Source organism: Pseudopipra pipra, chromosome 2 (genome assembly GCF_036250125.1).
Source record: "Pseudopipra pipra isolate bDixPip1 chromosome 2, bDixPip1.hap1, whole genome shotgun sequence".
Taxonomy (NCBI): domain Eukaryota; kingdom Metazoa; phylum Chordata; class Aves; order Passeriformes; family Pipridae; genus Pseudopipra; species Pseudopipra pipra.
Genome location: NC_087550.1, coordinates 22,583,136 through 22,611,106, shown reverse-complemented (window position 1 = coordinate 22,611,106; position 27,971 = coordinate 22,583,136). Strand labels below are relative to the sequence as shown.

Here is a 27,971-nt window from a genome sequence, read left to right as displayed (position 1 = left end):
CTGGAGAATTCACTGCAGCTGGTCTCTGTTTCCAACAGGTCAAGTAGGGACAATGATACTCCCAATTCTCTGTTTTATACATCAAGACTTGAGCTCTTCAGAAAAAGCAATGTCTTACACAGTACTGTCTGCCAACTTTACTTGTAATCATTAGTTTTTAATACAAGACAGGATTTTTTTTTCCATAGAGTATAAACCACTGAAAAAGAAAAGAGCCACAGTACCCTTTTGTTCTACAAATTAGGGAATCTGAGGGCTAGAAGAGAAAGCCAACCTGGCCCAGGGTTATACAGTAAAGCAGAGGCAAGGCTAGAAATCAGATTCACAGAATATTCTTAGTTGTAAGGGACCCACAAGGATAATCAAGTCCAGCTTTTAATGAATGGCCCACATGGGGATCCAACCTGCAACCTTGGTGTTATTGGCACCATGCTCTAAATCAAAAGCTCTCTGACTGGTACCTCCATCCCATCAGGCAAGTTACTCTTGCATCCCAAATCTTTTGCATCCCATCTCAAAAATGACAGTATACAACTGTATAATCCTTTAGTTTAAGAAAATATGGTCCGGGTGACATAGCTGAGCAGGTCAGCTGCAAAGTTCCTGCATGATTCCTGGGCATGGACAGCAATCTGGGCACCCTGACTGCTTTTTCCAAAACCATCAAACAGTAGCATCCCGCAGGACAAAATTAACTTCTACCCACCCCCTACCCCCATTTCAAAGTATTCATTTCACATTGTTAAGTTATACTCATTCTCTCTGAAAGGGTTTGGAAAAGGACAGGTTGGCAGCAGGAGAGATGCTCCTGCTTCAATGTAACAGCATGGGCACCTGACGGGAACGAGGGTGCAGAGGCAATAGGGAGAGGCAGGATTCCCAATAGGAAGAGGTTGGTATCAGGAGCGGGCAGAGAGGCAGAATCCAATGTTACACCACCACGTTTGAAGTCAAGGAGGTTACACAGTGTATGTGCAAACAGGGATAAAAGCTTGCCTATTTTTTCCCTCTAGCTCTGAGAGTGTATTAGCTCTTTTAACATAGCCCTTGACTAACTGTATGAGGAGTTCCCTTCCTCTCTCTTTTAAAGTGATTAGGCAAAAAAAGATTCTCTTACTGGCTGCTTGTGAGCTCAGAGTCTATCAAGAAGCCACAACAGAGAAAGCCTGGGACAAATTCATGCTTACAGTCAGGTGAAGGAAAATATCCGGAATAAAATCCGGCATGGCACAACCACCATGCAAATCAGGGAGTTTGCCTGTGAACTGCAAATCCCACTTGAGCACTGAGTGACCCTAAAGCAGAGCTACAGTTTTAATTCAAGCAAGTCCTGCGGAATTCAGCAGCTGTAGACATCTCTCTAAAAAATAAACAAAACTTTCAGGTGGAACAACTCTTTTTCTTTGAACAGAACTGCTCATGCAAACCAAACCAGCAACAAACCAAATTAAACCAAACATGCAACAATCTTTGCGATTTTTTTTGTCTTCCTGAAGATAAAGCTACTTTCCTGAACAGTTCCTTTCTGCAACAGCCTGCAGCATCACCAGGGAGAGGACTGGGCATGCTGGCTTCGAATTAGCAACAGGATGCAAAGCCTTCTTGTTGCCTGAGTTTTGCTCGTATCCCTGAAGATCCAATGCCTGCAGTTTCTGGCACCTCTCCATCCGATGGTTCCTCTGAACTGAGTGCCACTTTCCAGCTGGCATTGATCAGGCTGACTTCACTGAGCCCCACTGAACCCCTTCACACTGGCATTTTGTCAGCCAGCAAGTGTGAGGCTGCTTGAAGGACGAAATACCACCCTCATATGGGCTACAGGCTCCCCAGTGTCATCACGGTGGTGGCACCGCAACGAATGGGGTTTGCCTTGGCGCTGCCTGCAGCATGGTGGTCCCAGGGTGGTTGGACCCACCAGCCTGGGACAGCCCTCATACAGGCAGGCCAGGGATGCAGGGATGGCCCTGCCCCGCAGGATATGCCTCCCTTTTTCCACAGCTACCAGGAGAGGAGCCCTCTGCTAAAACTGAGTATGCATGCTGGCTTTTGCTGCCCCTTGGCGTGCCCTGAAAACAGCTCCAGTTCTTGAAAAGACAAGGCTAAAGCATAAGAAAGAAAGAAAACCCACGTCCTTTCTTCAATATCATGCTCCCCCCATGCCCTAGACACTTAATTTCCCTCCTTCTCCCCCCCAGCTTCCCCCTCCATTCTGAGTAAATTCAATTTGACAACCCTGCTAATTGGATAAACGCTGCTCCCTACGCTCCTTTAAGGCTGCCCGCTTTTCTCTCCTTGTTTTTGGAGGGCGATTGTGGCTGTTCTTTAACATGAATTCCATCTGCTTTATTTCTCCTCTGCCCATTCAAGACCCCTCCTGAATATGTATGAGGGGCTGCACCCCCCCCACTCCCTTTCTCCTCCATCCCACCTCCCTCCCTCATCACCCCCCCATCCTTCTCCCTGCCCTCTCCCATTGCCCGGGACAATAACCCCCCAAATGCCCCCTTCTCCCACCCCAGCCCTTTTTGCTTTAGATAAACACAGGCAGTGTCAAGTGTGAGGAGGGGGGGGGAAGGATGGGGTTCAACTGCCAGTCAAGCCTCAGGCCCTCAATGAAGCCCGGAGGCCTACCCTAATCTGCTGCATGCTTGCCATATGGGAGCTGTGTTGCCCTGGGAAACACTAACAGGCAGAACGGAGCTTAATAGAGTCCATATTCATTGTAATGCAGTGAAATGGCTCGAGGGACTATTGCCCCTTGGGTCTGTTTTCATTCTTCTGTTCCCCCTCTTTCTTTTCTCTCTCTCTCTCTTTTTTTTTTTAATAAATTTTTTTCCTCCCCTCCTTCTCCCCCTCCCTTTTTTTTTCCTTTTTTTTTTTTCTTTCTTCCTTTCAAAACGACCAAGTCCCTGGAGAGCTCTAATCTGGAGAGGCTGGGGGCTCCCCGAAGGGCTGGCCAGCCGATGGGGCAGGAGCGGGAAGGGGGAAGGGAGAGGGTGGAGGTGGTTAGGGAGGCGAAGGAGAAGTGGAGGGCAAGAGGAAAGTAGTAACTAATAAGCATGCAGCCGGCCAGCTGTCAAGATGCTGACAATACTGCTTCGGGTGCAAAGAGCCCGGCAGCCAGCACTGGCACAGAGGCTGGCGCAGGGTCCTCCCGGGAAGCGCTTGCCTCTCCTAAGAGCCTCCATCCTTGTCTGCCGAACACGGCACAAGCAAAAAAAAAAAAAAAAAGAAAAAAAAAAAGAGAAGGGCGCAGATGGAGCGTGCTGCACAGCCTCTTCAGAAACAAAGTGCACCTAGGAAACAGATGTTGTTGCTGCAACAAGCTCAGAACTGCTGGCTGCTCTCCGTCTCCTTCTCCCAAGCACGCGAGGGGAGAAAGCGGCCCCGCAGCAGTTGCCAGCCCCCGTGGCTGGGACAGGATGCCTCTCTGGTCAAAACCTTTCAGTCCAACTTCACTCCCAACCTGGGAGAGCTGCCATAGTTTTAGACCAACTTTTTCTCTGCACTCCCCATCCTTCTCACCCTTGATCCACCTGTAGGCTCTCCAGCCTCCCAGCTAAGGTCCTGATTTAAAGAGCTACGGAATCCCAAAGAGGGTGTACATCTCCAGCACTTACCAAGGGGTGCAGGCTGTGTATTCAGGGCCTTGGTCATCAAACGTCATAGAATTAGCAGAATCACTGGTATCAAGGTCCTGCGAGACCCTGACCCCACAGGGGTGCAGCTCAACCTACTCTCCTGCCAAGGCTGGTGTCAGACAAAAAGGGTCAGGATCCCCTTGAAAACCACATCAATGTAGTCACATACTTGTGGCAAATTACCTACTCTGGAGTGTTTTCAGTTTGCCCACACCTGCTACAAACTCAGCTCACAGTGCAGCAACAAAGTCTCACTTATCTGAGGCTTTGCAATGGGACAACGTTGGATCTTCACAGTGAGAAACACTTTGAGGAGACAGCAGGAAAGGAGTTCCCACTGATACAAGTGTAATGTGAAAACAGGCCTTCAGTCTTAGAAGCAAGGCATTTACTGTACAGTATTACTTGCCTGAAGCATCCTATCTCTTGCCATATGAAAACAATACCCATTTTATCATTCCCATCACAAGCAAAGCCAGAGATCAGTGTCAATTCAGCCAGAGCTGCAGGCAGATGCTGTACTAAACACAGAGTAAAAACCATTCCATGTCCTGCAGACTTCACACCACTGGGTAAGAAGGGTCACTTTAGGATGCTTGATACAAGCAGTAACAAAATTTATCTATATACAACCTTTCCCTGTTTGGGCTGAGAGGCAAAGCACCTAACAAAGAGCTAGGAATGAGGAAGAGTGTGCACCTGGACAAGGAAAGCCCAGGAGATGGCTCTGCTGGGGCCTGATGCTGTGGGACACGCAGGACGGGTGGAGAGCACGAGGCCACGCAGCTGGCTCTGGTCTGGGCTCCACTATGCCAAATCCCACATCAACAGGAGCTGGGCGTCAGGTTGTTCCCCTCCCTGTCAACAACTGCAGTGGAGGAGAGCGCTGGAAGGGACAGGCAGTTCCCATCAGGAGCTGTCATCGAACAGGCACAGATGTGTCTGTGGCTAGTTTACATTACTCAGGGCACTGCTTTTGTTTTTCCCTTCTCATCCTTTTCAAACAAAAAAAACCCCAAACCTTGAAGTCTGATGTTGAGGCTCTAATTGCCTCCTGGGTCAGGGAGAGGTCAGAGAGAAGGCAGCCCCAGCAGATGCAGGGAAAGTGATGCTGGGCAAAAGCCCTCCGAGATACTAAAGGTAAATGGGGAATAAAGGTGGCAGAAAGGAAAAGGCAGGAAAATTAAATTGAGATGAGAGGGTCAAGAAAGACGAAGAAATGGGGGAGCTGGGATTTTGGCCAATTTCCTTATATTGCATTTGTCCCCATTGCTTCAGAGCTTGGTCAGGTAAGGGGCAGGCAACGCCACAGCTCACCTGCCACCTGTGCATCCAGGCTCAAGTCCTTACCTTGCCTTCCTCCAAGCATGGGCTGTCACCTGAGACTATCACCTCTCAAGCAAATCTCTCTCCCAGCTGCCACTCTTCCACTTTGCTTAAACATGGTTTACTTACAATAGCAGGAAAACCACTCTTGCTCTCACCAGAAACTCCATGCTGCTCTAAGACAAAAGCTTAATTGACAGGCGCACTTCCACAGTGTGCTCTGGTCCCAGGGAAACACCATTTTTCCATTGGGAAAGCAGGATGCTCTCCTCCAAAGGTGTTTCTGCTCAGCTCTGCTCTGTGTCACTTCCCCCAGCAGCTTTTGGGGAGCACACACACCCAGACTCACTCCCCAACCACAGGAGACCAACATGTTGACCAGAACAACCATTTTGCCACTGATGTGGCAGCAACACTATAAACCCCAAATCCTAGGCTACCTAAAATTATCCTACAGGTAGCTGGATCAATGGTCAGGAACGAGAAGGAGGACCACAAATCATGGCAAACGTGTGACATGGTGCTGCCCTGAAAAGACTCATCTCTGTTTTATTGTTTCTGTCACATGATGGGGTCAAGCTTGCAACAGGACAGACAATAAATATCACAGCACCCATTCATGCTGGTAACCACCAGTTCAAACACTTCCCTCTCTGTATAACATAAACCAAAGCACAGAGGAGTGGTATACCAGGCACACCAGTCAGCATCTGCATGAAGCACAGCAGGAGTGCTCAGGGAGAAAGGAGCATTTCAGTGTGTCTGTCAGCTATGGCCACCTCCAAACTGAGATTTGGAAGCTCTTGTTCACAGAGTAGGTCACAAAACAGACAGCAGCTATGGATGCTTTTTGAGAGCAGCCCATGTCTTCATATCCTTAAGCATAAGCCTACCTTTAAGTACCAAATTAAAAAAAAAAATCAAAATAATCTTTGTCTAGAACAATAGAAAAATCTTGTCCATGTCCAACTAGAAACAAAATAGAATGAAACAAATACAGCAACAATCTCTCCCCTACAAACCAGAAAAGTCCACAGAAACTGCCAGTGACACTGTTAAGCCTTCCTCAGAGGAAGCCACCATGGGGAAATTTTCCTGTTGGAGCAGAGCAAAGCCTTGGATAGCTTTCCCAGCTTTTGAACTTACTTCCAGCGTGTATTTGAAGAGCAGGGGTGATTACAACAGCTGTAGTAAAAAACTGACCAAGTTTATCTTAAATACAAGCCAATGGCACAGCAGAAATACCTGCTAAAACAATGCATCCTCTGGATCATAACAGAGGACTTGATTCTGCTGCCACCAAAATCAGCCTGATCTTTGCCATGACTTCAATGGGAGCAGGCCCAGAAACCGCATTAACAAGTGCAAGGCTAGTTTAACACCGTTGACATCAAAATCCAGAAGAGCACACAAAAGAGACAGGACAAAGTACTTGCCAGTAACGTCAATACAAAGTTTAATCCCCAGATGGCTGGCTTTAGAGACATCCCCATCACCACCATAAAGAGAAACTGCCTTCTAGTTTGCACTCCTTTCAGCAATGACTTGTTGCTGGGATGCAAAAGAGCACAAGCCCATTTTTCTTGTCCTTTGAAGATGGTGTTTAAAAATTGGGGTTGTTTTTCTTTTATAAATTTGGGAATAAATGGGAATTTTTACTCTCCGTAGCTGTCACTTAACTGCTTTTCACTAACAATAATAATTTTGTTTATGGGAGCGGGTCAAAAGCCTCTAGAACTCTCAGATGAGACAAATTTCCCCTGGAAGACATGTCACTACTCAAAAAAACATAGGAGGAAGCTCAAGGTTAGCAAAACAAAGGGACAGAAATGACTGCCCACAGAAAATGCTCTGTCTGGTGCCAAACACCCAGGTGGGGTGTGGGGACTCGGCACTGAGTGCCAGAACCTAAGATGGGCTGAGCCACAGCCCTCATTTGAGCCATGACCAGCAGATGCCACGCTGCTCCAAAACCACCCAGGGCCCTCCCAGAGGTGAAAAATGATGGGGGAGGCACTCACCATGAGGTCTTGGGATGGGTGACAGATTTCCCCCGTCCCAGAGATGAACAGGAGAGGGTAGCATCGTTTGGGCTTTTTAAAAGATTCTGTCTGCATGTGATTTGCCTCATTTATCACCCCAACAATAAATATACCTCTCCAAAAATAATGGTCCTGTTGAGGACTGCGAGCCAAACATGGCAGGAGATGGAGCAAGACCTCACGTTGCGCTGTAGAGACAGATGGGCAGGGCCAGCATACAGTTTCTGCCTGTCAACAAGATGATGTTCCATAACAAAAAGGTGGCAAAACGCTGATGCCTCAGGGCCTGGGAAGGGAGACTCACCTGCCCATGCCTCAGCCAGCCATTAGGACACACTGGCAAGTGCCATGGCCAGTGCTGGCCAAGCAGCAGTGCCCGTGACGACTGGGCACAGCACAGACTTGCCGCTGGCTCCCCACTTTTCACCCTTGCCCATCCACACTCGTACCCATGCTAAAAGCAGGAGCACAGAGCCGAAGGCATCTCCCCAGGCCTTTCCCACAACAGGCATCAGCAGCAATTCCAGCTGTAAAGTTTGCTTTCCTTGACGCACAGTTTACTTTCTCCATTCCCCCGCATCCCACCCCTGCCACTTACCCCTCACTCCAAAAAGGCTCTCTCAAACAGGCTTAAGCTTTAAACAAATAAGGGCTTGGCAAGCAGCAGCCTGCTCCTGTTTCCCTCCCTACCACCCCTGCTCTCCCCCCCGCCGCCTCCACCTCTGAGCCGTGGCGCAAGCGGAGCTGGCGAGCGCCGCGCAGGCATAGAAAACAAACACGTGGAGCAGAGCCAGCTGTGAAGTCGGATTTGGCATACGCTGTTTGCAAAAGGAATAAAAGCACATGGGAGAAGGGGGAAGGGGAGAAAGGGGGGTAGAGTGGGGACTGGGGGTGCCCTGGCCTCAACGGGAGAGCGTGACTCTGTTACAAAGCCCTGGCACATGCCTGAAGGAAGGTCTGTACGTATGGGTGCTGATCTTGTGCCCTGCGTGGATGTGGAGCGGAGAGACAGCCCTACAGCCACATTATCCCAGCTATTTGGCATCACACTTCCCCACCCCCTTTCCTAGCGAGATGGACTGTTTTTGCATGCGCTTGTCCTCCCTCTCAGGTAAAATTACTGTGTTCTGATGCAACATGTGAAAAATAAACACACTTCTACCCCCTGGGGCATGCAATTCTCCCCCTTTCTTTCTTAGGGTTTCTTATTTCCAATGCACACTGTGCTCCAGGGCCCCACAGCACAGGAAACCCTGACCCAAGTGCCCCATTACCTCGGCTGAGATTACAGATGTTGACGGCACACATTTACACTAATCCCCCTCCCAACTGTCCCTTTCTGGAAGGGTTTCAGGCAAAATATCCCTCCTCTCAAACCCAAGTTCCCAGGAGATGTCAGCTCAGGTATTATTTATTATTCTACCCTCACCAGTCTGGTCCAGCCAAGGGAATCGCACTTGCAGGCTTTAGAAATGGATCACCTACGGCCTTACATCAACACTGGATCCATGCAGTTTTCCTCACTCTCCCACCTCTCCCAGTCATCTCCATACGAAAAGAAACAGAAGCCTATGCACTCTGCCTGGTTTGGGGTAGAATCCAGTGATTTGACGTGGTTTACTTGTGGTTTCCACCCAAAACCATAAACCAGCCCAGGTTTGCCTGGCAGGTCCTCAGCTGTGTTTGGAGGCTGTAAGAAAAGCAGCAGTGTCCTACCTGGTCTTGGATCTCATCCAAAACAGGCCAGCAGCTGGACAGATTAACAGCCCAGCCTGACCACCCAGCCACCTGCAGACATGTTTTCACCAGTCTCGTTACCACCCCCGAAACACAGTAAGATCTTTACCCTCTCCGGGCCAGCCGTGAACACTTGTCCTTCAGCATCGCTCCAAACCACCAAACTGACAACAAGAGACAATATTTGGATAGTGCTCTTCCTGAAAACAACATTATGGACCCCGATCACAGCCAAGGAAGGTAACTTACCTTGGAGAAATCTTGCAATTGCCTTTTTGTTCTTGGGTGGAATTTACTGAGGTGCCAAAAAAAGCCATGGATTGCTGCAAATAAAGCATTGCTCAACCAACCATCCCACTCTGATCTCTTTCCCTTTTGGAGGCAAATTAGGTACTGCAAGACATAGAGGGACAGAAACTCACAGTCCTGGAGGTTATGATGTCACATTTCTGGATTTGCTTCCCCTACTGGACAAAACATACCCCTACCTTGTGCCTCAGCTTTCCAGGTTGCAAAACCAGGAATAATAAAGCCCAGCTGGTGCAAGCAGTAACCAGATGAACATGAGTCAGACAATTTCAGATTCTCAGATGAAAGGTGTTAGACAGGTATGTAGTGTTATTATCTGTACTGCTTCCTGGTAGCCCCAGGATTTTTGGATTAGTAAAATACAGATGTCAGCATCCTGAGGATACTGCCTCAGTAACTGAACCAAGCAGGGAGGGGCAGGCTGATTGCAACAAGGGGGAAAATATGAATATGCACCACACACAAAATATTTTGGTTAATGGAGACAGCAATCAAGATATTATGGACAACAGAGAACTGGATAATTCAGTGGTGTTTGTCAGACTAAACTTTCTGTAATCACAGACTGCAGGGAAAGTGTTTGTCAAGCAAACATTCAAATATGCAGCTGCCAAGAACTAAGTAAACAGAGAAGGAAAAGCAGCAGAGCCAATGTGGCACCATTTGCAAATACCCCATGATCAGCAGTCACAGGCCTACTGAGCCCATCAGCAGGCACTAGTGAAGCCAAAGGGCTGAGCTGCTGCAGGAGGACCCACCACCAGGCTGGACAAACAAGGAGCAATTCATGCCTTCAAAATAAACAGGAATTGCAGACCTGGGCAGGTATGGGTACAGTAGTCTGTGTGGGTTCTGTGGACACTTTCCTGTACCACACACAAGCAACCACCTGGACAAATGAAATGAAGCCAAACTCTAGGCTGAAGAGAGTCCTCCAAGACAACGGGAGATACCCAACAGCTATTGGTATCATGCATTTTAGTCCCACTTTACCTAGAAACCTGTGGTGGTAGTTACTGTGCTTACGAGGAGCCAGAGACCAGGGCCACACACACCACAGATCTGAGGGCAAGCCAGTTGATCCCAGCTTGGGGGCACTGAGCGAGTGAAGGAAAACACTGGTCTTCTGCTTCCCACCCAAGAGCCTGTCCATCGGTCAGTGCTTCCTACCCATGGTTCACAAGTCTGCTGAAAAGCACACCTGGATGACTTACAGGGTCCAAGAAAAGGGATGAAAAATATGCAAGTTCAGACATGCTGTGCAGTTAAGTTGCACACATGAAATTTCCAACCAGGTCAGCTGACTTCCATGGGAAAGCATTCAAGATTGCACATCAAAACCAAAGCTGAAACCCATGACAGGCAAACCTGCATGTGCATCTTTTATCCACATACCCTTATTCTTCCCTGCTGCATCCCAACAGGTGACACCAGAATGCCATTATATTCATTTCCTACAGATCAGACCTCTCTTGGCTGTCTAGAAAGAAGTGTGCAAGACACAAGGCATGTTTCAAGGCCAGCACTGGATGCACCACTGCTCTGTTAGTCACTGGCCATGGATGCACCCACAGTGGTGCTGCTATAACCACCCCTTGGCATACTTGCCGCCTCCTGCAATCTGCACAAGTGATCAAAAATTCACATGTTGCAGCCAAAGCTGCTGGAAAGAGGAAGTTTGTGGCCTGCAGCCCAAAGTTCCTGACACCTTCTTTGTAGCTGAAGATTGTGTTTATGTCCAGGAGGCTCATGTGGGGATTAGGGAAGCTGTTATCCCCCTAGCCAGAGAAAAAGGACTGTGAGAGATCAAAGGGCCAGAGAAAGATTGCTGGTCCCCACGAAGAAGAGGCTTGCAGGTTTGGTTCTGGTGAACAGTGACTCTGTCTGAGTCTACACAAAGGCATTTTATGCATACAGCACTGGTCCGCTCCAGCTCTGAGGGAAGCTCTCTTTCCCAGGAGAATCCCATCCAGACTGAAGAGGCTGGACCTCCATACCAAGAAACAGTCCAGTACCATAGACAAAAACCCTTGAGTTTTTTTAATCAGGAGATAAATGAACTCCTCTGGGGTCCTGACGTGAGTGCTCCAAGTATTTATAACCTGGAAGAGATCTTAATGAAGCAACGAAGTTGCCTTAACTTTTCTTTCTTTGCTCCCTTTCTGTATCCTCACCCTTCGTTTGCTACTGTACAACAGCCCTGGGGCAATTAAATCAGCAGCCTACACACCATGCAGTATTTATGGCCCAAGGAAGACACAAATATAGCAACAGTACATGCCTATGGAGGTTTTCCACCCCTCATACCCTCCAAACTCACAATTTTCTCACACGAGACACTGGCTCAAACCAGAGAGGAGGAACAGTGCTGTGACCTCCCAGTGGTCCCCAGCACAACCTGGGGCTGGGGCTTGCTGCTGCCCCAGTCCCAGCAGCACAGGGTCAAAGGACAAGGTGTTTTCTGAGCATCATGAGACAAAAGTTCCCTACCCCACAATGGGAACAGCTGAGACAGCGTTCAGCAACATCCCAACTCCCACCAGGTGCTTCTGGCAGGACAGGAGACAGCACAGCAGTCCTGACCCCCTGTAAAGAACATGCTGATCTTTCTTTTTCAACAGCAACTGCACCAGTGTTGGACCCTAACTCATAAACAAGAGCAGATTGTTCATACTCCCATTAGGGTTTCCAATAAAAACTTTGGACTGTTGCTGGCATTTAGTCACAACAGTAGACTGGCGCCAGAGTCTGGCATCTCCCTGCATGGCAGAAGCGGGTCGACAAAGGGTTAAACCTGGTATAACCTCAAAAATTGGCCTTTGCTTTCTGCAGCAAGAACATCTTTGGCAGGGTCCCCATCTGGGAAATGACATCCGTCCCCCCTCGCTTCCCCCTCTTCTCCTCCTGAACTCAGAACAAAGCACTGCACTGCCCAACATGCTCCTCCACTGTTTTCATCTTGGTCCAAACGCTTCTTGTGTTTCAACTTCTGCCAAAAAATTGCATGAAAAAATATAAAAAAGGCATGTGTGGGGCAGGGGGAGAGGAAGCAGAGAGAGTAGAGGGAAGTCATTAAAACTGAATCTTGATTAGCTACCAGTGGTAGAAAAAGGAAAGAGAGGAGAGGAGATTTTTCTGTTGTGATATGCATCTTGAAGCTGAAACCTGTAGGCCCAGAAGAGACAGGACTTCTCCACACAATCCTCCACCAGTGACCAAAACTAACTTGCTTTACCTTTCCCATCCACCATGTGCCACCCCATCATCATCAGAAGAGGCATCTTCTTCCTCAAAACAATTTCTGCCAATCACCACATGCATTTTGCACCACTCTCACAGCTGTAGCTCTCACAGAGTTCCCCCACCTTGCACTGAGCCCTGTTGGCACGGGGCTAGAGGACACAGTACAGCTGGCCTGCCCTTCCTGGCCTTTCTGCCTTTGATATCTAACCATTGCAAAGCCATAGGGAATCCTAGAGGAAATGAGCCTGGAGAAGATGGCTTGTGCATGCTTTGTGGATAAGCTGGATGGGCCAAATGAAGAGTCCCAGACCGGCTTTGTCTCCCAAAGAGACATCCTCCAGACAAAAAAAAGAAAAATTTAAAAAATCACATTGGCCAAAGAAGCATTTAAAAGCCAAACAAAAAAACCCAGTCCGGTTTGTAGTCTGTAATAGCTGAACCCAGGGACACGCAGAGCATGTTTTTTGTTCCCTCAGTACAAAAGCCCTTGGTTTCCCCTCCTCCTCATTCCAGCATTTCCCCATCAGGGGTGTCAGAGACAGTTCAAGGCCTCCCAGCAGTTCAGACAAAACTGGGTCTTGCTGCCCTGAGGACAAGTGGCTGGGGTCTATAAGAACTGGGGAGATTTGGAGAGTGGAAGAGCTGGGCAGGCTAAACCTGCTGCCCCTGGAGGATGGCCAAATGGTCACCCCTCCAGCACCCCTATGACCTGCCACAGGCCAGTGCTTCCCTCTGGGGTTTGGCTTCCCAAGGTGTGACTTTGGCTCGCAGGCTGCAGGGTTAGGCCACTTTGATTCCCCAGGGCTTGCTTGTGCTACAGCTGGTGCTCTGCAGCAGGTCAAAGAGAGGGAGAGATTAACTCCTTTTTTTAAGTATCTCATTACTGTTACATTTTTAAACACAGCTGGTTGCAAATTTTTCAGCAAAGCCATAAATAAATAAATACTTTGAGGAAATTTCCTGAGATTTGAAAACTTTACCGACTGGTCTAGCCTTTATCAGATTATATTCTCTTGCCAATTGGCACAAGCTCCACTTGCTTCTGCTTTCTCTCCTGTAGGGACCAAATCCACTGAATCATCAATAAAATGTCAAGATTTCACTGGCTCTACAGTTTGATATTTCAACAAACACCCTCCTGACCAGCACAGCAATCATATATTCATTTTTGTCCCACCTTGTGACCTTTCATTTTCTTTGTAATTGGAGGTATCACATCCCAAGACCCAAAAATCCAGACACTGAAAATGTATCCCCTAGCCCTGCCTGCAAAACACTTCCTTTCCTGCTCTTCAGGACAGAGATGACATAACACAACCAACTGAGACTGACTGGTTTCCTCTTTCACAGATGGTTCTGTGTCTCTTCAGCTAAGATGCATCCATCCTAGTCAACTTGGTTTAGGAAGCAATCAGTTTCTACAGCTGTGGACAACAGTCAAAATCACCATCTGTCATGACATCCTACATAAAATAAATAAGAAGGACAACACCACCCACTACCTCCTATTAGCAGATTGTTAAGGAAAGCAAACAATCACCCACTTCTGAAGAAGCCTTAATACGGGAGGAGCATTTCTCTCTCTTCTAGTCCGTCCCTGCCTGCCTGTGGCAGACAAAGCCTGTTTAGTAGCATCTGTACAAGACTCTGCTATTACATAAATAGCAAATAAAGTCCTGGGTTTAGCTGAAAAAAGGTGCACTGAGCATGAGGCTCTGCATATGGAGCAATGGAAATACTTGCCCAGGAAAGGCTGCCTCTCGACAATACTTCTCATTTTACCAGGATGATTCCCATTTAAACCCTCGTCAACCTTGAAAGAGATGGCTTGGAGTTCCCAGCCTCCTTACCCAAATTCTAACCCACTCCTTGTAGCCCAAAAAAGGAAACAAATTCATGAGCAAATCACTTCCAGTACTTTTTTTCCAGGCTATTGTTATGTGACTGCATTTGGAAGTAAGGAAGAAAAAACAACTACATGACTGTGGTCAAAGTCTGGCCTAGAATTTGGGAAGGAAAGAAAAGAAACCTTAAACCCCAAACCCAAACCTTTTTTTATATGTTTAGTCATTTTTGGAGAAAACTGTAAGCAGTAAAGAGACCAAGAATAAACAGTGACACCAGCTCCTAGGCTTTGGGGGGGGGTGACAATAGGAGATTCTAATCTGTTCTCCATCTCTCAAACTATTCTGTTCAGCCCAAGATATTCTTAAAAGCCTAAATCTAAGAGACTAATAGCCTAATCCAAGAAGTCTACCTCTCCTGTTGCAAAGGACTAAGATGTTTTTATGTTGAGAATTGCTTTATCAATTTAGAAAGCCTTTTTAATGCAAAAATCACCTTTGCTTGAGAGGTGTTAGTATGCATTTCACAGGAAAGATCAGATCACACTCTCCGAAGACTCAACCAGTAGTGGTCTGGGAGAACATGACAAACCCCTAATATTTGCTTGTCTACCAGGAAAAAAGAATCTAAAACTACATCTGGATCTTCCAAAGATCCTGACATTACTGTAGAGTAAAGGAACATAGGGATTGTCTCATTTTACAGAGAGTCCTTTAAGACCTCAGTATTAGGTGCTTTAGGAAAGCCATCCTCTGCCTCAAGGACATTTATCTCTAACTGCTTACAGGGACTGTCAAACCGCTTTCTTTGAGAAGGGAAGTCTGTGACTGTCCCATAGCACTACATACCCCTAGAAAAAACTTTAACTGTTCAGTGTAAAGTTATCTGTAGACCGGCTCAGGCAGTACCTACTTTCCACAGTTAAATGTTACATTAAATACTGTCACTTATCACAGACATTAGAAGTGGAAAGGAACAAGGTTTTCCCCCCTCCCTTTAGCAACTGGGAAAACTCAGCTTTCTAAGGGAAACGTAATTTTAGAATGACCATTAGGGAAATGATTGACCATTTCTTAATTTGGGAAATACCATAAACTCTTTTAGGAAAAAAAACACTCAGTTGTAAGAAAATGCTGCTCCATGATTTTAGATTCAGTTGTGCAGCTGGCACACTCTGCCCCGGGATGGGTAAAACAAGCTGTTTTCATATAGTCACATCCACAATATGCTGCAGGATTTAACAGTCCCTCATGAAAGAGATAAGCTATATAAACATAAAATGTTACAATGGGACAAAAAGCAGCTTCAAGAATTCCCTCTGCAAGCCCAACAGGGAAACAATGACAATTTCTCTCTGCGTTTCTGGCCAACTGAAGTTTTTCTGTTTCTCTGCTTTGCTCTTCTGATAACAAACATCTGTTGGGAGCGTCCTTTCCCCTGCAAGAGCGGAATGCAACCATCACAGCCTTCAGGGCTTTGTACTCCAGCAAAGTCTCTGGAGACCCTTCTCTGTAGAAGCCACAGATAAACCTCTGCTGGTGTTACACATCAACTACAAAATTCTTACGTGGAAAACTACTCTTTTTTTTGCAGCCCATGAGTAGTTAAGGAGACCTTCAGCAAAAACACAATGAGCCTTTAGCAGAGGTGATCTCTTGAGGTCCCCCTGATATGCCTTTGGAAGGATCTTTATTTTAGGGTCTTCCTTCCCAACCCTTACCTACCACCAGCTTTTACTCATGTATTTCTTCTGCAGAAAGCTCTAGAAGCCCAAGTCGGCAGGCTCCCAGATAAAGCTGACCATCTGTGGCTCATTAACAGCTCACTGAGCCTTCCTGGCCCGGTGCCTACATGCCCCTTGCAGATGCTGGCACCTCAGTGCATGCCATGTCCACCAGCCTCACTGAGCTGCTTCTCTGACTGCCTATGAGGAGACAGGTCAGCATAAAACCCTCCCAGCCTGCAAAACCCTGTGAGATCTCAAACGGTGGCGGAGACTGGAAAATGCTGCCTTTGAACCCTCAAGCCCCAACCCACCAGCTGGGAGGAAAGAAGGGCAGGAGAGACACAGTTCTCGTTTCAAGGATGGTGTTTCTACAGAATAACCTCTGGGGAGGCAGCAGCCCTGCCTGCATCTGCAGGCAGCCACTCTGCCCAGGCAAGGGCTCTCCAGACCCGCTCCGACATGCCAGCGCTCGGCACTCGCCTCGGGTTGGCGAGGGCTGGGAGCACCTCTTCGGCAGTGGGAGGGTGCCTGGGGAGGCACCTCTAGTTGTTCCTTATCAGCCTTCCCCAAAACAAGTAAGGGCAGGGGCATCCAGGATATGGCCCAACAAGCCTTTCTCAGCCCCAGCAACTGCTGCTGGCAGCACAGGAGACCTCAGGCAGAGGAGGGGAAAATAAAGATGGAAAAGGGGGAGAAAGGAGGGTGCGAGGACCTGGCAGCAGCATCCACATCCTTTGGGAGGCAGCACATATGCAGGGAACAGGGGTACTCTAGAAGCCTTAGCTGCAATCCCGTTCTCTCTGGGGTCTGAGGCAAAACTGAAAGGGGGGTGTGTGCTGAGAGAGAGGAAGAGATTATTTGTTGAAAGCATGGGTGGCACAAACCCATTTTTTGACACCTTCTCCATCCCACACCCTGTCTAGTTCAGCTGGACAGAAGTGAAGGCAACAGCCTCTTCGTAGTCTTTCATTCATAAGGAGTGACCTGGGATCAACAGAGAAAGAAAAAGCCATAACCTTACAGCTGTCTGACATCTCCCACCACTGTTCCAATCCCCAGGCACTGACTGAGCCTTGTAATGGCACAAATATCTCATCTAAGATCTCTTCTGTAATTCAATTATTTAGCTTGCAAAGGGCAGATCAAACCCACTCGCAAAATGGAGGAGTCCTGCTTCAGATGGGCTCCTGTCCCTGCAGAGTAGAGCATGGAGTCATCTCTTCATCCAGACACAAAGAGCCCTTGACAACACAGTGCCATTAAAAACAGTATGTTTCAAAGCATTCCTCTGAGCAAAAAGCCTCCGGCTGCAGTTCAGGCTGTTACTCAGACAGCAGCAGAACTCTCCTGAGGGCCATGAGCAGCCCCTCAGGAGAGTTCGCCCATAGCTTTCTGCAAACAAGCAGCTACTGGAAGAGGATGCATACGCATCTCCACCTGCTCCCCCAAACAGTCCTCTAGGTCAGACAAGAAAGGAGTGGTGAAGGAACCTGCCCAGGTTTCACTGAAGCACTCCTACCCTTCTTGAGCGATAGATCCCAGTTAACCCATCATGCCAGGTTTTGCTCATGTCCTGCCATTGGTGTCTCCACAGCTGTTCCATCCTGGGCTAGCTGTGCCTGCAAGGGTCAGATTAGCAGTCAGGTACCCCTGTGTGTCCCCAGACACACCCTCAGTATGGCTGGCAGCTCTCAAGAAGAGCAGCTCTTGGTAACCCAGCTGTCCCCTCATCCCTGTTCCTTCCAGTGTAAGGTACATCTGTGCTGACCATGGAGATGTGAACATCTCCTCTTGCACCTGGGCACAGTGCAAGCCATGGACTTGGCCTCAGCAGCATCTGTTGGAGATCATCCTTGGCTTGTACACTGAAAGGCAATGCCTCCAGAGCAGGAGGAGCACAGCCCCAGACCCCCTGGCAAGAAGGCACACAATATTTATGTAATGATATCAGTTTAGGTGAGATTGCATGCTGCAAGCAAAACACTTTTATTACACTGGCTCTCTGCTCTTCCAGCTATCTTTCAAAGCACAATGCCGCAACTGAAAACTAGCTGACAGGAGAGAATTAAAGACATAACTGGCTCCTTTCCTTCCCCTTTAGCCCCACACTCTTGCTTTCCACCTGCCAGCCCCCAGCTCCACAAGACCAGCTGCCCACCCCAATGTAAGGCTTGTCACAGAGGCAAGATGTCACCAGCAACACCTGCAGTGCCACGTGCTCCATGTGGGAAACCACTCACTGGAGTACATGTGGCCATGTCACTCTCTACTGACTGATGTGAGCCGAGGGCTTAGGAAGATGAGGTTCTTCTATGGGTAACTCTCAGCTTCAAGGCAGACAACCTTCAGTCAAGCCCTAGTGATGCTCGACTTTGACCTCCCCTTCTGACAAGCCAGGTAAGGTGGAGGAAGGAGCACGAGACTAAATATCAGCCAACATGGGGTCTGTACTAAGCTCCAGTCCTGACCTTCTGAGTCACTCCAAGGCACAAGTGCCATTTTCAAGCTCTGTTTTTATCTTCTTTTCTGCAAAGAGCCTTGCCGTTTTGAATGGGGATGTAGGAACCATCTCCCACTACAAGTTAACATAGTATCCATCACAGCTGGGTTCCAGCCTTGGTTAAAACTTGTAGACACAACCGTAATACAAATAGTAATTTAGGTTTTGGAATATGGTGATGGCAGAAGATGGCATAGCAGGCCTTTCTCAGGCTTTCATCCAGAGAATCGAGAAACCTCTACTTATCTTCAGTGCTGAAGCTATGTAAAAAGTAGGTTTTGCTCACATTTTTGTGGCCGATGAAATGTGTGCTTGTTTGCTTGGTCACTAGTTTGGGAAATTTTTTTAAAGGTGGTTCTTTCAAGTGGCTCAGAGGTTGGGGATGTCCAAAGCTATCCCCAGGGAGACAGATGATAGGGTCAGGCATCGACGATAAACACAGCTTGCCACTTGCTCTTGATGTTGTTCTCTTTGTGCTCCTATTCCCTCCTCCACAAATCTGCAGTCCAGGCAATTGTGAAGAAAACTGGACAACTGTATATTTAGCAAGTATGTTCCTGCCTAAATTGCTACATGGTGTAAGTAGCTGACCCTTGCTCCCACAAAAGACCATAGGCTTCCTGATGCCATCAGCAGGATCCCACAGCTTGTACTGCACATTTGCATACCAGGCAAGTACAGCCCTGGTGAGAATATAAGTAGACCAGTGCCTGTCCTATGAGACACAGGGCTGGCTTATCTTGCTGTAGCCATGTAAACCATCCCTCTTCCCTAATGCTTCCTGAAACTGGCTACACACCTCCCTGCCAAGAGGGGAGTAGGGTCAGCAAACACACACCCAGGCTCCAGCAGCTCCAGCTCTATACCTTAGTACTGACCTCTCTTTCCCAGATACTGGGAGCTAATGGGCTACATGGTCGTTGAGCATAGTTGACCATGATCCCAAGACCTTCTCCCTCTTTGCTGGCTGGGCAGCCATCTCTGGCAGGGTCTGGAGCTGGGGTGACAACATGCTGAAGTACTCTTGCAACCTTCACAGCAGCTCAGGCACCCAGAAGAGCAAGGTCCTCAAAGGCATCTAAGCCCTTGTGCTGCCCTGGACTCTTTATAGCATTACAGAGGTGTTCAGCACAAGCTGCACATGCAAACAGGAGCTCTGTTCCTCCCCAGCTGGAAAGCAAACACCTTTTCTCTTTAGGCCATTCCCAGACACCCCAAAAGTGATGAAACAGTGATAATGGACACATCCAGAGCAGCTGGCATGACTCTCTGAGGAGCTTTCCATGGGCCCCCTTCTCGCAGCCCTGTCTCACCCTACAAGCCCCCACTCCAGAAGTGGCTGACAGGTACAAGTCAGATATCCTGCTGGGCCAGCCGAGGGGTAGGGAAGTCCCCACAGGGACTCAAGAGCTAGTAGATAACAAGCCCTCCTCCTCCAGGGGTCCCACAGCTCTGCTGTGGTCTGGCTGGCCACGTCACAAGGCCCCCAAAGAAGTTACTAATGGGGTGCTCCTCACTGGATTCAAACCCCATTACAGTTGGATAATTAGGGCACCTTGCCCTCCTTCTGCTCCAGATGACTCTGGCTTAGAAACTGCACTTCAACTTCTTGCCAGCCAAGATGTGTCTGATAGCCACTCCTGAAATAGAGAGTCCACTTCCATGCAGCAGTAGGTGGTCAGGACTAATCTGGGCAGCTGTTACACTGGTGACAGTGGGACCATCCCACAAGACCCTGTACTTAAAACTGAGGAGGAGAGCTGCCTGACCTCTGAATGCACAAATCTCATTGACTCTCCACCACAACATTAAAGTCGGCCCAGGTATTTTTTAATATCCCACCCACTACATTTTTGAAAACACCTCTTGACACTACGACTCAAACCCACCCCTTCAATCTGACAGGGCTTGGGGTTGTTAAACAAGCAACTTTCCTATGGGGAAATAAAAAATAAAAATCATTCCCATCGCCATTCTGAGGGCCCAAAGGAACCTCTCACTGACAGCAGCAGGCTCTAAAGAAGCAGGACCAGCTAGTCCTTTTACTACCCACGGTCAAGGAATAGCAGGAACTTTCCTGCCCCAGAGGGGACTGCCATCCTGCAGAGTGCTGGAGCGATAAGAATGCTCTTCAAGTCAGCTACAGCTCAGGGAGCAACTTGGGACAGAAGGCACTAGATTAAGTTTCTTCAGCATCCAGAATACTATTGGCTTCCAAATAATTGTCTATTTGTGTGCATGCATGCACAAGAATCCTCGTTCCATGGCCTGTCTTTGTGCCAACATATTCCCAGCGTTGCGACTCTCTGGGGACAAGGCCCATACTTGTATTCAATCTCGGCTTTGGCTCTCAAACACTAAGGTTTTAGATTATGTTTTAAAAAACATTTTCTCTGGCAACTGGGCTGCTAATGGATTTGATGTTTTTGCTCTTGCCTCCTCCCTACCTTTAAAAGCTTGGCACTAAAGGGTTTCTTTGAAGATAAGGCCAAATTTGCAATTTAAGGGAAGGAACTTCATAAAGTAGATTTGAAGGGATGGAGAGGAGGAGGGTGGGGGAGAAAAAAACCAACCCAGGAGCTACTTTGCCTGTTGAGATGTACACTGTACAGTACATAGGATTACAATGGCCTCTCTGTACTACCACTGGCTCGAGCCAGAAACTCGCTGCAGCTGCAGTGCTACTACCTACACTGGACTCCCCGAGGGTCACACTCAGAGAGGGGCTTCTCTGTAGCCCCACACCCAGCCTACCCTCCAAACCAAAAGCATCCCACAGCCCTTACAGAGCCCATATCCACACAACAAGCAGAGGCAGACGTCCCCAGAAGCAGCCACAGGAGCCCCCCACTGGGCTGTCAATGCCACAGGAGGCTCTCTGCTGAAAACATCGTGGTCCTTATCCAAGAGATTTTTCAAGGGCCAGCAAATGCATGGTCTCTCTTGATCTCCAGCAGACCTATTCTCAACACCACAAGGAGGCAGGGAAGTGCCACTTACAGGTTTTGCAGGTGGAAAGATGAGGCAAAGAGCAACCTGCCCCAACTTGGGGGGAAATCTGTGGTGTAGTGGAGACTGACATGCAGCCCTGCTCACATCGCAGGCTTGAGCACTAAAACACTGGCAGTCACTAAGCAAGGTGGCTGCTTTCCCTAAAAGTACCAGGATAAATTACAGTGACATTATCAGAGGAAGCTGCATTTTGCATACAAATCCTGTGTTCCAGGCCAGTGTATGCACATTTGAGGTTTATTTCTGAAAGACTACCTCAGTAGGTTTATATCACCACAGGCTTTCTAAACCACACTAAACTCAACACATTAATTCACAGGGCTCTGCCTAACCTGTCCTTTTGTCAGCTAGAAGAAAAATAAAAAGCAACCTCATTTTGGTATTTGAAAGCTGACAACTCAGTTCTGACAGGGATATTTACACCCTTTCCCTCTCCACTCACGATATAAAGAACAGCAGAAGGGCCTGATGCACAGTCTTTAAGACACACAAGCTTGTTCAGACTTGCTGACATTGCAACCAGTGAACGCATCCCTTGCATTTGGCAGAGCCCCAGGTCTATGGCTGTGCATAAGAGTATGACCTGCTGGCTAATCTCCTTGCCAGAGTGGACCTTAGAGAGCCAAAAAGGCATTGCCACCGCAGGACTCAGGGTGAAAGACTTACTGCCTATGCTGAGCACAGAAATTAATGAAAAATGAGCTGTTTCCAAAACACCATCTGGCTCTTGCATACATATATAGAGACGCCACAGCCCAAAACCTCTGTGAACTTGACAACAGTGGGTTTTCATGGGGGCAACATGCTGTGGTGTGGTTTGGACTTTGCCCAGAAAGCCTCCAACACGCTGCACAGGCACAAGGTGCAGTCACCATCCTCACATCTAAGGGGAGCTCAGGGAAGAGTTTTGGACACAGGGCAGCAGCCTCTCAAGAGCAGCTGAGCAGAAAGCAAGAATAAAGTTTGGCTCTCACCTCTGTGCTGGCACAGTGCCCACAAGGAGGGAGAAGAAGCTCGAGCACGTCCCACACGCTCCCTGAAGCACATTTCCCTCCGTCGATGCCACCAGAGCCAAAATAAATTGGCACTGCCTCTTACTGAAGAGCTCCTACAACACACAATGGCAGCCCAGAGAGCCCCTCTCAGGCACCCTGTCTGTGCTGTGCCAGGTGCTCTGCTAACAACCCCACCAGGCAGAGCTGAGCCTCCCATCCCATTTGTCCTTTTGCAGGGAAGGGAGGCCATTTTAATAAAAGGAGTACGCAACATCCTCAGGGCAGGGATCTGCTGTTCCCTGTTTAAGCAGAAAGCCCTGCAGTGCCTGCAGGAGCTTTGGGACTGTGTAAGCATCAAGGCGGCGTTTTCCTTACAACAAATATCTTTCTGAGCTTTTCAGCCAACTTGCTTCCACTGTATCCATACTCCTTATGTCTTAGCTTCCCATGGATACTCCTACAGCTGTGTTGCTGGAGCACACGCTCCTGTGGAGAGATTTTAAAAGACTCTTGTGCGCAAACATGCATACGAAGCAAATTTTGAAAGCTTCCCATCCTGCAAGCATTCCCTCCAGAAAACTGGCTGCAAGCACTACGTTCAGCCAATGAATCAGAAGATATGATGTCGTATGATTCGGGGCCAAGAGGAACTAAAGCAAATACAGGAAATAGAAAAAGATGCTTGTGATACCTTTCGTTGAACAGTTACCCCGTTCCACCTAAGGACCTGCAATTCATTTAGTCATTATTTGCCTTAAATTGTTCTTGTGGCCTAGGAACCAGAATACATAACAACCTCTTAAACTGGGACTGACCACAGGAGCACCAAAATACATGGCAGCAGGTTTTTCCCTCAGGATGTTTTCAGTCTAACCAGAAACAGGAAGTCTCCAAAGATTTTGCAAGAGAACCTTTTCCTTGTGGGATATCCCATCCTAACTGTAGACTTCTCACTGCAAAGTTTTTAGCCCAGGAGGTAACAGTTTAAACCAAGAGATTTGCAAGCCTTGGTCTGTAACATGCCAGTAGTAACATATCAAGTCATCTTTGCCCACTAAAGAAGTCCAAGGGAATTGTGCCTCATACCTCTGGGGTACTCGGCACCCAATATTAAAACAAACAACCTACCACCATTTACTGCCAAAGAAACTTTTGTTAACCCGGAGTTACGCTGGCCTACTGCTGTCGTAACATCTTGCAGGCTGAGTGACTAAACTGAGCCCAACTGAGCCTGAAGTCTCTGAAAACCCACCTGCAGGCCAACCTAGGCTAAAACAACCAGTGTGGTCCCCAACATACTCTTCGCTCTCGTTGCTCCCTCACTTCATGAGGAACAAAAGGTGCGGTACTGGGAAACAGCTTGGGAAGAGAATGACTTCAGAGGCACAGAGGTGCCTCTCCAGCCCTGTGGCAGTCCTGAGGAGGCTCAGTATGACAGAGAGGGTCCTTCCTGGTACACCTGAGCTCTGCTCTGAGAGGCACGAGAGTGGGTACCGGTTGGCTGGCAGGAGTCAACATGGAAAGCAGTATCTGACCTGCCACAGTGCTCAACCCATCAGCACAGGGTTTAGTCCCATCTTCTGCATGGGAACAAGAAGGCACAGGGCAGCAGAGGGAATCATTTAAGCTCACACTGGGCATGCGCATTGGGTGAGGACAGCCCAAACACCTCCACGTTCAAACACATGCTTCCAATTTAAGTCTCTTTCCTGTCCTATCACCCATCTTCCCTCCCACAGCCCAGGTAGGAGAGGTAATAGTTCTTTTTTCATGTTGTGCTCCTTATCAGACCACAAGGTTTGTGTGCTCCTAAGTGCATGTGGCTCAGGAAGAGGCCAGGAAACACTGGTGAATAGACCTGGTGGTGTTTCAGTCAAGTGTGGTCATTCAGTAACAATGACAAGAAAGTACAAGAATTCAGAACTGCCCTTAATGGATCAATTTTCTTAACTCAGGAAAGGAAGTTTCTCCTCTGCATCACTGGGGAGGATGGGAACAAAGCAGGCTGCTTGCTTCATAGCCCCTCCTGCTATGCTCCTTGCTTGGCAGGAGGCTCCAGCTGGCTCCTGAAGGGGCAACTCTGCTGGCCCTAGTCAAATGAAGGAGTTGTACCAGCATCCTGATAGTACCGTGGGACTGCCAGTTTGGTACTGAAGGCTTGGAGGGATCTGTCTGCTACTAGTTTTGAGGGCAGAGCAGAATTTCAAAGAGTGAGGTGAACTGGGCAATGATTCATCTGTCCTTCAACAGGGCAAAACTCCAAGCCAAGAGTCCTACGCTCAGAGGGCTGGAAAGACCTTTGCAAACACCAAATACTGTGTTTCACTTTGCAATCTAAAAACCTCTTGCTCTGTGCTTGTGTACCATGCCAGTACAAGGTACAGAAAACTTGCATTTTCCTGACTGCAGGGATGCAGAACACCCATAAAACTTACATGCCATTTTCTAGCACATACATATGGAATCATGCACCTCTAATATTTCTTCTTGGTTCCAAGCAGAGAAGAAATGTGTGTGGATTCAGCTACTTGTACTGAGATATCTCTCAAAGAAGAGTTCTGTGGGTGTGCATGTGTATGAGAGGGACAAAACTGAACCTGCCTTTCAAACCTGCAGAGGACCATCGTGCAACCTTCAGATGAACCAGGCTCATACTCCCCAGCGGGAAGCAGGGAGACCTGCACTGTATCTGACTTCAACCCTCACAGCAAACACCTACTGGGACCTCTTCTGCATAGTATATGCAGGATGAGTCCCTCTAATTTCATCTGAAGGAGAGGATTAAGAAAAGGACATGGAACAAAACTCCATTTATTTCTTGTAAAAGAATATCACGCACCCAGCAGAGAGCTCACAGCTCTCTCTAATAGTCCTATTTACTTCAGAAGATCCCCAGATGACTCCTATTAGCATGGGAAGTTATTTCACCTTCATTTCTTTAGGTCACTTAAATAAACAGAACAAATCTTCACTGCAAACCAATGATGTGTTTTTGCTGAAATCCTTCTCTGAACCATGAACCTCAACATCCAACCCATTAAATCAAAGTGTCTGCCATATATGTATATAGGCATAAATATGGAAGAACTCTCCCCTAATCATATGCACACTGAGTCAGTTAGTTTCAAAAGAAAAGAAAGCTAAGATAAAATTCTACTTACAAAACGCCCACATTCTTCTAATATTTTCCATGGTAGTTTTTTAGCCCATGGGAAAAGAAACTTAAATGGCAGATTGCAAATGAACATATCAAAAAGACACTATGGTAGCAGTGTAGAAATTAAAGAGAATTGGGCACCAAGAAAAACATTTACGACATGCTGAGAATTACGCGCGGGTGCTGAGTGTGTGTATGGATTCCTGTTATCCTACTCACATAATGCTGCAGAGAGGTCAAGAGAGTTTCTTTAAAACAAACAAGGGAAAAAAAAAAAACTTTAATAGACCTGACCTGCCTTTCACACAATGCCAGTGAAATAACACTTGGGGTACCGGAATTAGTTGGCGAAGTGCCCAAAGATATGGGATTTGTATTAAATACCTTTTGCCAGCCAGGGATATTAGTTAAAGTCTATTATTATTTTTCAAAGTAAACATTAGTACCTTCAGAGCAGTTTAAAAAGTCTCCTTTGGACATGGCTACAAATTCAGCATCCCACTTTCTCCCCAACACATTTTCTATTTACAGCCACCATCCAAAGGACCTGCCAAAGTTGCAGTCCAAGCAGGGAGGCACGCGTGCACAATTCCTACAACCTCCCACTGCTGGGCAGAAAATTACTTTCCCTGACCCAAATCACTCCTCATCCTTGCACCAGGGTTAAAAACTTTACAGTTGCGGAAAAAAAGGATAAAAATTTTACTAACGGACTACCCATTCCCCCCTTTTCTTTGCAGCAGCAGCAGCCCCTTCACAGAGCACAAACCGAAATGCCTTTGCATCTGCCAGAGCCAGCTCTTGCCTCCAAACTCCTCTCAGCTTTTGACAAGAGTTGGAGCAATGGAGGATGAATGGTTTACTTTGCACAGCTTTTCCCTTTCCCTCCCTCCGCTGCTCACCGTCCCTCCCGGACTGCCGGCAGCGAGGACGGGGCAAGGTCGTGGACCAAGCTTTTGGAAGAGTTTCAGGCAAGCACTGGAGCACGGCAGCGAGTGTGCGTGCACTGGGCCCTCCATTAGTGCTGCCGACCCGCCGAGGAGGAAGAGCTGGAGGGAGACATCCGAGCCCCTCGCATCTCACCTGCCTGAGCCAAAACAAGCCCCGGACTGGTGGGGACCAGCAGGTCTCCACTACTCCCTTGTCACGTCTCCCGCATCCCTAGGCAGACCCTCTTCCTCATATCCCCACACCAACTTCCCAAACTCTGCCGCTGCCTGAAGATGGATGGGGGGAAAACCCTGCGCCCCATCACCCGCCACCGCCGTCCGTTCTCCCGGTCCCTCGCCAGGGCCACCAGGCCCAGGCCCCCTTCTCTTCACTCACCGCGGTCTCCAGTGGAGCAGGCGGGGGGAAACACAAAGATGCCCCAAACGAAGAGAAGCAACAAAGAGGCTTAACTCCAGGAGCTGTGAACTTCCAGGCCGGATCTGCGGGGAATTCACTACACACACACACACAGAGAAAAAAAAAAAAAGAAAAAAGAAAAAAAAAACGAGAGAAAAAGAGTAGGGAAAAGCCTGTTTTGGGGGGAAGGGGAAAGTGCTGGGTCCTTGGTTTGGGGGTGGTGGTTGTGCTTTTTCTGCGGGTTAGCGCTGGGGATGGGGGGCCGCGCTGAGCTCAGGCGCGGCGGGAGGAGTAGGAGGAGGAGAGGGAGGAGGAGGGAAGAGACGCCGGGATGCGGGAAGCCAGACCCTCCATACGGGAGACGGCTTTTGGATGACTGAACTCCCAAACAATTCCCTGCTCCGGCTACTCCTGCCCCAGAGCCTCCCTCCTCCCCTCCCCCTGAGGAGGAGGGAAGAAGAGGAGGAGTCAGAGGAGGGAGAAGACGCGAAAGAAAACCCCTTCCCCAAAGCCAGGCAGCGGCCGACCCCCGTCTCCTGTTCCCAGCATCCCCGTCCCCCCAGTAACACTAACTGGGAGACGCTGTCCCCTCTCCCGCCCTTCCTCTGCGCCGCCGCCACGCTCTCCCGGGCAGGCGGAAGCGGGAAAGTTGGGATGAAGTTCGGGCTGGGCGGAGGGAGGGAGGCGGCCCTGGCGGCCCGGGATGTGGGATGCGGGATGCGGGGTGAGGGGGCTGCGAGGCCGGGGCGCCCCGGGCTCTGGGGGGCCGGGGGGGGCACCGCTGACTGAAGCCGCTCCAGCGGCTCAGGGAGCCCCCGAGTGCCCCTCCCGGGCGACCATCCCGCCTCATCCCGGCTGTGGCGGGGCCCTGGGTAGCCATCAGTTGCAGTAAATACCACAAGAAAGAAAAGGTCTTTTCCTCCAACCATCCCTTTCCGGCAGGTGCTAGCCCTCATGGAAAGTGTCTCGGGCACAAATTTTTCGGAAAAAGCAACGGCACCGCTCCCTGAGGTTAAACCAAACCAGCTCCTGCTCACTGGGTCTCCCCACGCCAAAGGATGAATTCATGACCCCAAAACTTAAATTTACCC

At 48.5% G+C, this 27,971-nt stretch overlaps 1 protein-coding gene across 3 annotated transcripts in view; it reads right to left on the bottom strand.

Moving 5' to 3' along the window:
• Positions 1 to 27,338, bottom strand: part of BOC (BOC cell adhesion associated, oncogene regulated) — a 55,917-nt gene extending 28,579 nt beyond the window's left edge. For 2 of the 3 annotated variants that reach the window (XM_064644362.1, XM_064644363.1), the window contains exon 1: positions 26,860 to 27,319. The gene's annotated coding sequence lies outside the window, so the exon portion shown is untranslated. Of the gene's footprint in view, positions 1 to 26,859 lie in introns of all 3 variants that reach the window. The other variant, XR_010428050.1, reaches the window with a different exon arrangement.
• Between the last annotated feature and the right edge of the window lie 633 nt (positions 27,339 to 27,971).